Source organism: Eubalaena glacialis, chromosome 1, assembly GCF_028564815.1.
Source record: "Eubalaena glacialis isolate mEubGla1 chromosome 1, mEubGla1.1.hap2.+ XY, whole genome shotgun sequence".
In the NCBI taxonomy this organism is placed as follows: Eukaryota; Metazoa; Chordata; class Mammalia; order Artiodactyla; family Balaenidae; genus Eubalaena; species Eubalaena glacialis.
Genome location: NC_083716.1, coordinates 181,816,339 through 181,825,113, shown reverse-complemented (window position 1 = coordinate 181,825,113; position 8,775 = coordinate 181,816,339). Strand labels below are relative to the sequence as shown.

Below are 8,775 nucleotides of genomic sequence, written 5' to 3'. Positions count from 1 at the left end.
ACACCAATAAATAATGACCAACCCGTAACAATCACCAACCAAGTACCATAACTATATAACACCGCAATTCCCATAGTCTCTTCACTGAAAAACCCAGAATCACCAGTAACATAAATAACTCAATCTCCCAGCCCATTAAACTCAAACACAATCTCTACATCCTCATCCTTCAAAATATAAAGTACCATTAAAAACTCTACTACCAACCCTAAAAGAAATGCTCCCAGTACAACCTTATTAGAAACCCAAACCTCAGAGCACTCTTCGGTGGCCATAGCCATCGTATAACCAAACACAACCAATATTCCCCCTAAATAAATCAGAAACACCATTAAACCTAGAAATGAACCACCAAAATTTAACACAATCCCACACCCAACACTACCACCCACAATCAACCCTAGACCCCCATAAATAGGAGAAGGTTTTGAAGAAACCCCACAAAACTAATCACAAAAATAATGCTTAAAATAAATACAATATATGTCATCATTATTCTCACATGGATTTCAACCATGACCAATGACATGAAAAATCATCGTTGCCATTCAACTACAAGAACACCAATGACCAACACCTGAAAAACCCACCTGCTCATAAAAATTCTCAACAACACATTCATTGACCTCCCCACCCCATCCAATATCTCCTCATGATGAAACTTTGGCTCCTTACTAGGCATCTGCCTAATCCTACAAGTCCTAACAGGCCTATTCTTGGCAATACACTACACACCAGACACAACAACTGCCTTCTCATCAGTAACACATATTTGCCGAGATGTCAACTACAGCTGAATCATCCTGTACATACACGCAAATGGAGCTTCCGTGTTTTTTATTTGCTTTTATGCCCACGTAGGATGCGGCCTATATATGGATCCTACGCCTTTCAGGAAACATGAAACATTGGAATTATCCTGCTACTTATAGTCATAGCCACCGCATTCATAGGCTACGTCTTACCCTGAGGACAAACATCATTCTGAGGCACAACTGTTATCACAAACCTACTTTCAGCAATCCCATATATTGGCCCCACCCTTGTCGAATGAATCTGAGGTGGTTTTTCCGTAGATAAAGCAACGCTAACACGATTCTCTGCCTTCCACTTCATTCTCCCTTTCATCATCACAGCACTAGCGGCCGTTCACCTATTATTCCTCCATGAAACAGGATCCAACAACCCCACAGGAATTCCATCTGATACAGACAAAATCCCATTCCACCCCTATTATACAATTAAATATATACATTTACAAAATACATTTTGGGCACTTTACTATTAATCTTAGCCTCACTAATACTAGCGCTATTCTCACCCGACCTGTTAGGAGATCACGACAACTACACCCCTGCAAACCCACTCAGCATGCCACCACGCATCAAACCAGAATGATACTTTCTATTCGCATATGCAGTTCTACGATCAATCCCCAACAAACTAGGAGGAGTCTTAGCCCTGCTGCTCTCAAACCTAATCCTGGCATTCATTCCAATACTCCATACATCTAAACAACGAAGCATAATATTTCGACCCTTCAGTCAATTCTTGTTCTGAGTATTAGTGGCAGACTTACTGACACTAACATGAATCGGAGGACAGCCTGTGGAGTACCCATATATGGCTGTTGGACAGCTTGCATCTATCCTATACTTTCTTTTAATTCTAGTATTAATACCAATAATTAGTCTCATTGAAAACAAGCTCCTGAAATGAAGAGTCTTTGTAGTATAACGCACTACCCCAGTCCTGTAAACCGGAAAATGGAGAACAGTACATCTCCCCAAGACTCAAGGAAGAAGTACTACGCTTCACCGCCAGCACCCAAGGCTGAAATTCTATATAAACTATTCCCTGAAAAAAGATATAAGACATTCACAAAACTACAGTGCTATGTCAGTACTAAAAATAATTCATTTTACTACATACATGCTATGTACACCATGCATGTCTGTATATATACACACACACACACACACACACACACACACACACAATGGAATATTACTCAGCCATAAAAAAGAATGAAATAATGTCATTTGCAGCAACCCTGATGGACCTAAAGATTATCATACTAAGTGAAGTCAGAAAGAGAAAGACAAATATCATGATATCGCTTATATGTGAAATCTAAAAACAATGATACAGATGAACTTATTTACAAAACAGAAATAGACACACAGACATAGAAAACAAACATGTATTACCAAAGGGGAAAAAGGGGGGAGGGATAAATTAGGAGTTAGGGATTAACAGATACACACTACTATATGTAAAATGGATAAACAACAAGGATTTACTGTATAGCACAGGAAACTATTTTCAATATCTTGTAAAAACCTATAATGGAAAAGAATCTGAAAAAGAATAGATATACATGTATGTATAACTGAATCATTTTGCTGTACACCAGAAACTAACACAATATTGTAAATCAACTATACTTCAATATAATAAAAAACAAAAACAGACCAAAAAAAAACTGTTCTCACGTTCATTGTGCAAGATTCTTCTCCAAGCAATGAGATCCCCACTGCCAATTTAACTGAAGTAGGTGAAAAGCTCTCCACTAACTTCAGAGAAGCCCACTGGAGTTTCGGGTTCATACCTTAAAAGGACACACTTCTTGTGGTGACACCAGGGTCACTGAGAGGAACTGTGAAAACAAGGTGTTAGAGACAACGATGAGATGGGATAACATACTGGCCTTTCCTTCAATCCTAACAGCGCAGGTTGGCAGGCCCAGAACAGACAGAGACGGGGATGAGTCTCCCGTCTGGTCATCATGTTTATACCTTCAGGACTCTTCTATTCTTTATCCACACAGTACACCTAGCACATACACTCATTATATGGAGGCAAAACGCTAGACGCTCCCCAAACTTGCCGCTGAGCCCCACCCTCATGGGCTTAGGGGCTAGGGGGGAATCCAGGTGAGTCGCCTGGGGAGGGGTCAGGCTGGTTTACTCACCTGGCCCAGCCTGCCCTCTCTCTCTCCTTTGCCGGAAGGGTTTGGGTCCTGTCGTCCCTGGTACCCAGGGAGTTCCTACACCCGTTGGTTGGGCAGCAAGAGGCATAGCACTCCAGTGGGTCAGGGACACGCTTGAGCCTGCAGCGTGGACTCCAATCAGTACATGCCCATCGATAAAACCAAGCGCGAGCCTTGGCCCGGCCCTTTGCTGCACATCTCACTCAACGCTTCAGCATCCCCAAGAGCTAGGCACAGTCACTGGTCCAATTTGAACAGAGGGAACACTGAGACTTGGAACAGACAGGTGGCTGTCCAGGTCACACAGGCAGACCTTTCTCCAGGGTGGGGAGCCAGGACGTGAACCCGACTGTCTGGTTCCTGCTGAATCATGGCCCCAGGCGCAAGGCTCTTGGGGTTGTGGGGAGGGCTGGAAAACCGAGCAGCAAAGGCTCCTGGGCAGGGGCGGGGGTGGGGTGGGGCTGGAGAGCAGAGCAGCAAATCCTGAAGGGCGCTTAGCACGTGCAGACGCCACCCTAGATACTTGGCACAGATTATGTCATTTAACTACCACCTCTGCCCTGTGAGCCAGGGTTTTGTAGGTGACAAAAGAAGCACGGGGAGATTAAGGAACCTGCCCAAAGTGACCTAGAGAGTTAAGTGGTAGATATGGCAGTGCTTCTATGTTCTTGCTTCCTGAACTTTTACTTGAATATGAATCACCTGGGGACCTTGTTAAACTCACTAGGGCTGGTGTTGGGCCCCAAACTCTGCATTGCTAACAAGCTCCCCCCCACCCCATGCTGATGCTGCTGACTCACGGGTCAGTTTTACGCTATCTTGCCTTTTGGTAGTTCAGCTGCCTTTCTATCATCAATTAAACTTGTCCAAATGGCTCAGGGTGTTAGCAATAACTTCAGCTAATTTTTATTGAGTGCTTACTCTATATCAGGCCCTGTATTAAGAGCTTTCTGTGGATTATCTCATTGATCAAAGGAAGTAGTGTCCCATTTGACACATGAGGAAACCGAGATGCACAGTTTAAAGAACTTGCCCAAGGTCACAAAGCCAGTGAGTGGCAGTGCTGGCCCCATTTGTTCTTGCAGCTCACCTCGGAAGCAGGGAAAGAGGAGCATTGCTAGCTCATTCTATATATGGAGAGATTGGTCAATAGTTTAAAGCAGGGCCTGGAATCCATCTGGTTCTCATAATACAAAATCCAATGCCTTTTCCCTCTCCCCCTCCCTAACCATGAACAAACAATTCCAGTAAGAGATTTCTTCCTTCAGACAGATCTGAAGGAGTCCTAAACCAAACCATTATCATCCCCCTGGGACTTGAATGAACTTTCCTTGCTCAGCTGTCTCCATTTTCTTAAAAAAATCCATTATGCTGGTTAGAATCCCTGGAGGCCTGCAGCATCTCGGGGAAGCAATCAAAAGCCTCCAGAACTCCTGGAAAGGCCCTTCTATTGCAGACAAGGGTGCATTTTCCCAGAGTTACTTATTACCAGGTTTAATTGGCAGCAGTGGTGCCAGGTAAGTCAGGGCCAAGACCTGATGTAAACTTTCAGTGACTTGATGCAAAAATCCACAGGACGTGGTTGTTTTCCCTCCAGCCCCTCAGTCCTCAGCTCCTCTCCCCTCTGCTTTCAGGTACTGTGCCCCTCCCTCCCTTCTTTATTACACACTCTCTTCTCCAACTTGCTTTCCAGAAAGGAGAATGGTGACTCCTTTCTAAACTGCATTCTAAACTGATGACTGATAATGTTTAAACAATTGTATCGGGACTTCCCTGGTGGCACAGTGGTTATGAATCCGCCTGCCAATGCAGGGGACACGGGTTCGAGCCCTGGTCCTGGAAGATCCCACATGCCTTGGAGCAACTAAGCCCATGCGCCACAACTACTGAGCCTGCGCTCTAGAGCCTGCGAGCCACAACTACTGAGCCCACGCGCTGCAGCTACTGAAGCCTGCGTGCCTAGAGCCTGTGCTCCGCAACAAGAGAAGCCACCGCAATGAGAAGCTCATGCACCGCAACGAAGAGTAGCCCCCACTCACCACAACTAGAGAAAGCCCACACACAGCAACGAAGACCCAACGCAGCCAAAAAATAAACTAAAAAAAAAAAATTGTATCAACTATTCCAAGTGCTGGGAATGGGAATGGAGGACTCAGAGATTCAAACGATTCCTGCACTTGGGAAGTTTACAGTTTAGTAAGGGTAACAGATACAGAAAGAATTTCAGTAGGAAGAGATAACTTTTCAGATGTAGACATCTCAAGGGCACTATGGGAGCCCAGAGACCTTATCAAAGGAGATGCTATCACAGGTGAATTCTGAAGACTGGGCCAGAGGCAGCCAGCGGAAAGGCATTCCAAGCGGAAGGAACAGCATGAACCAAAGCACAGAGGCATGAAACAGCTCAGATGTGTGGGAGCAATGCCATACTTTGAGGCATAAAACGTAAAGCAAGGAGTGGCTAAGGACAAGACTGGAAAGTAAAATAGAAGGAATGTCAAGGGGCTTGGACTTGCTTCTGTAGGCACTGGTTCTCAAATTGCACCTCAGGGTTCATTTTGGAAGCCAAGCATGGACAGACGTCTGAGCTCCCACCCTGCAGCTCCCCTGCCCTTCCACCAGGGCAGCTCGGCCTTGGCTGGCTTTATATGTTTGGTGTTGTGCATAAAGAAAGAGTTCTGCTGTGAGAAGACGTGTGCAACCACTGCTGTACCTGACGGGGCACCATCTCAGAGGAACTCGGGGCTTCAGGGATTGGGGAGAGGCTGAATTTGGGGTTTCCTCTAGTTGGCAGATGGCCAAGGAGCTCTTTCTCTCTACAGGCCAGGAAGTGGCCGTTTCATTTCCTAATTCAATTCTGTGATGAGTAAGGAAGTGGGAGCTGCTTCCTTCTTCCCGGCTAAAGGGAAGGCCGAGCTGGCTAGCCCAGTCTGCCCCACTGACCCCTCAGCCCTCACTGGCTCCAGCGGCCACACTGGCTGCATCAGCCCCTCCGAGTCCAATCTCTCGGGTCCAGCCCGCAGGGGCTTATCACTCCAGTGACCCTTGATACCGAGTTATGACTATGGGTTTGACAGGCCCCACCGTGCTGCCAGAACTGGACTTGCTGATGGAATCTATCCATTTGAAGGTTTTGCTGGGCCTCCCCATGACCACCATGACTTACCTCATTGATGAATAGCCCACGTAAGCCAGTCTTATCTTCCCCTCCTGCCAGAGGACCTGGCTCTTCCAGCACTCCACACCAGCCTCCCTGGCCTGCCTGTCACTTGGTCAGGTCATGAATATTCTGGTTCTTTGATGTTCTCCACATAAACCAAGCTCCTCAGCCCCTAATCCTGACTGCTGCTCTGCGGGACAGCCCCCCTGCAGGCTGCCTGGCTGGTACCGCCCGGGCCCCAGGAAGGCAGCCTCGGTAGTTCATCCTCCAGCACCACCTTCCAAGAGTGCTTACCACGCCACCGCCAGACACTCACTGAGCTAGGTGAAGCTGACCTTCTCCGTGGGAAAGCATTGGTCCAGAGAGTAACAAACATTTTGAATGTGCACAGTATCAACAAAAATGTTTGAGGGTGCAACTCCCCGCCATAGACTGATGACGACTTACATATTATAATCAGGTGTTAGTGTGATACTCCATTGTGTACATTATTAAAAATACACAAAAGTATAAATTAAAGTGAATGAGTTAGAGGTAAACAGTATATTTAAGTGTTTTATTTATTAATGGTACAAAATTTTTGCTCTCACTTTAAAAATGCAACAAAAATATTCTTTCCAAGAGGACTATAATTGAATATGTTTCATTTTTTAAAAATTAATAGACTTTATTTTGAGGGGTAGTTTTAGATTTACAGAAAAATTGAGCAGAAAATACAAAGAGTTCCCATATACCCACTCAGAACCCTCCTCTCCCCAGTTTCCCGGATTAATAACAGTTCATATTAGTGTGGTACATTTGTTATAAAACAATGAGCCAATATATATTTTTTTAATTGTTTTTTTTAACATCTTTATTGGAGTATAATTGCTTTTACAGTGGTGTGTTAGTTTCTGCTTTATAACAAAGTGAATCAGTTATACATATACATATGTTCCCATATCTCTTCCCTCTTGCATCTCCCTCCCTCCCACCCTCCCTATCCCACCCCTCTAGGTGGTCACAAAGCACAGAGCTGATCTCCCTGTGCTATGCGGTTGCTTCCCACTAGCTATATCTATTTTACGTTTGGTAGTGTATATATGTCCATGCCACTCTCTCACTTTGTCACATCTTACCCTTCCCCCTCCCCGTATCCTCAAGTCCATTCTCTAGTAGGTCTGTGTCTTTATGCCCATCTTGCCACTAGGTTCTTCATGACCTTTTTTTTTTTTTTTCCCTTAGATTCCATATATATGTGTTAGCATACTGTATTTGTTTTTCTCTTTCTGACTTACTTCACTCTGTATGACAGACTCTAACTCCATCCACCTCACTACAATGAGCCAATATTGATATATATTATTATTAACTAAAGTCTATAGTTGGCATTAGAGCTCACTCTTTGTGTTGTACATTTTATGGGCTTTGATGAACGCATAACGACACGATCCACCGTGACAGTATCATACAGAGTCATTTCATTGCCCTAAAAATTCCCTGTGCTCCACCTATTCATCCTTCTTCCCTGCCCCCAGCCCCTGGAAACCATAGATCTTCTTAGTGCTCCATTATTTTTTACAACCTCGGTTTAACCCTTTGTGATAAAATTGGATTTGGAGGTCCCATTCCAAGTACACTACTTGCTTTTGAACCATGCGGCTGGCGTAGCAGAAGAGGCCTCCCAGGGGTTACCTGCTCCCGACGAGGGAGAGCGGAACTGGGTGCACTTAGGAAATCACGGTAATTTTTTCAGTCCCACTCACCTGTTATGTAAAGGTCTCTATTGAAATTCAGCTGGTAAATTCCTCTGTTCCCTGCAGTCAATAATTTATTCTTGAATGGTTATTAGAACCTGATGCATTTTACAAGTTTAACAAAGGGCTCAGCTGTCCGCCTCTCTTCTAAAATACGTTGATAGGAAGATTTTTAAGCAGATCTAAAATTCTTCTCCAAGTTTTCAAAGTAAATAGATATAAGGGTTTTTATAGATAATACACTTGATTTTTTTAAGAACAACACCATAGGATGATGGAAATACTTCTAAATACCTCTTTTCAAAAATACTTTCTAGAGTACAAATTTCTTTTCAAAGGCTGTTTCTCTCACATCATTAAAATGTCACTTTACATTAAAGGGATAGATTAAGAGAACTTATTTTTTTCTAAACTATTAAATAGGTAGCACACTGCTAACGACCATTTATCATCACAGAAAAGAAGAGCAAATTTAGAACACTTGCCTTTTTTGAAAAAAAAGGAGTACACACACTTGAAGTTTTAAAAAGTTTTAGGTTTAGTAACATCTTTAAGTACTTTCACACAGATAATGTCTTCTCAAATTACAGATTTTCAGTCAACCCCATCTCATAGATTCTACTGTTTAATTTTATTATCACTATTTTGATATGTTTTCTATTTTTACATATATTTAACTTTTGTAATTTTTAAAACCTACTGCAGAAGGTTGAGTTCATCACTTGCCTGGGTCCGTGACACATTATCATTCTTCAAAATACCCTTGGGATATTTTAGCAAGTGCCCTCCTCACCTTTTAAAGGGTTGTCTTCCAGATCAATCATATTTTAACAGCATCTTCATAAAGTGTTTTTTTTTAAGTGAATATCAATTTGCCACAATAAATA

At 43.5% G+C, this 8,775-nt stretch overlaps 1 pseudogene; it reads left to right on the top strand.

Annotated features, from left to right (window-relative positions):
- The first annotated feature begins 566 nt into the window (after positions 1 to 566).
- LOC133087617 (cytochrome b-like) lies at positions 567 to 1,719 on the top strand (annotated as a pseudogene).
- The last annotated feature ends 7,056 nt before the right edge of the window (positions 1,720 to 8,775 follow it).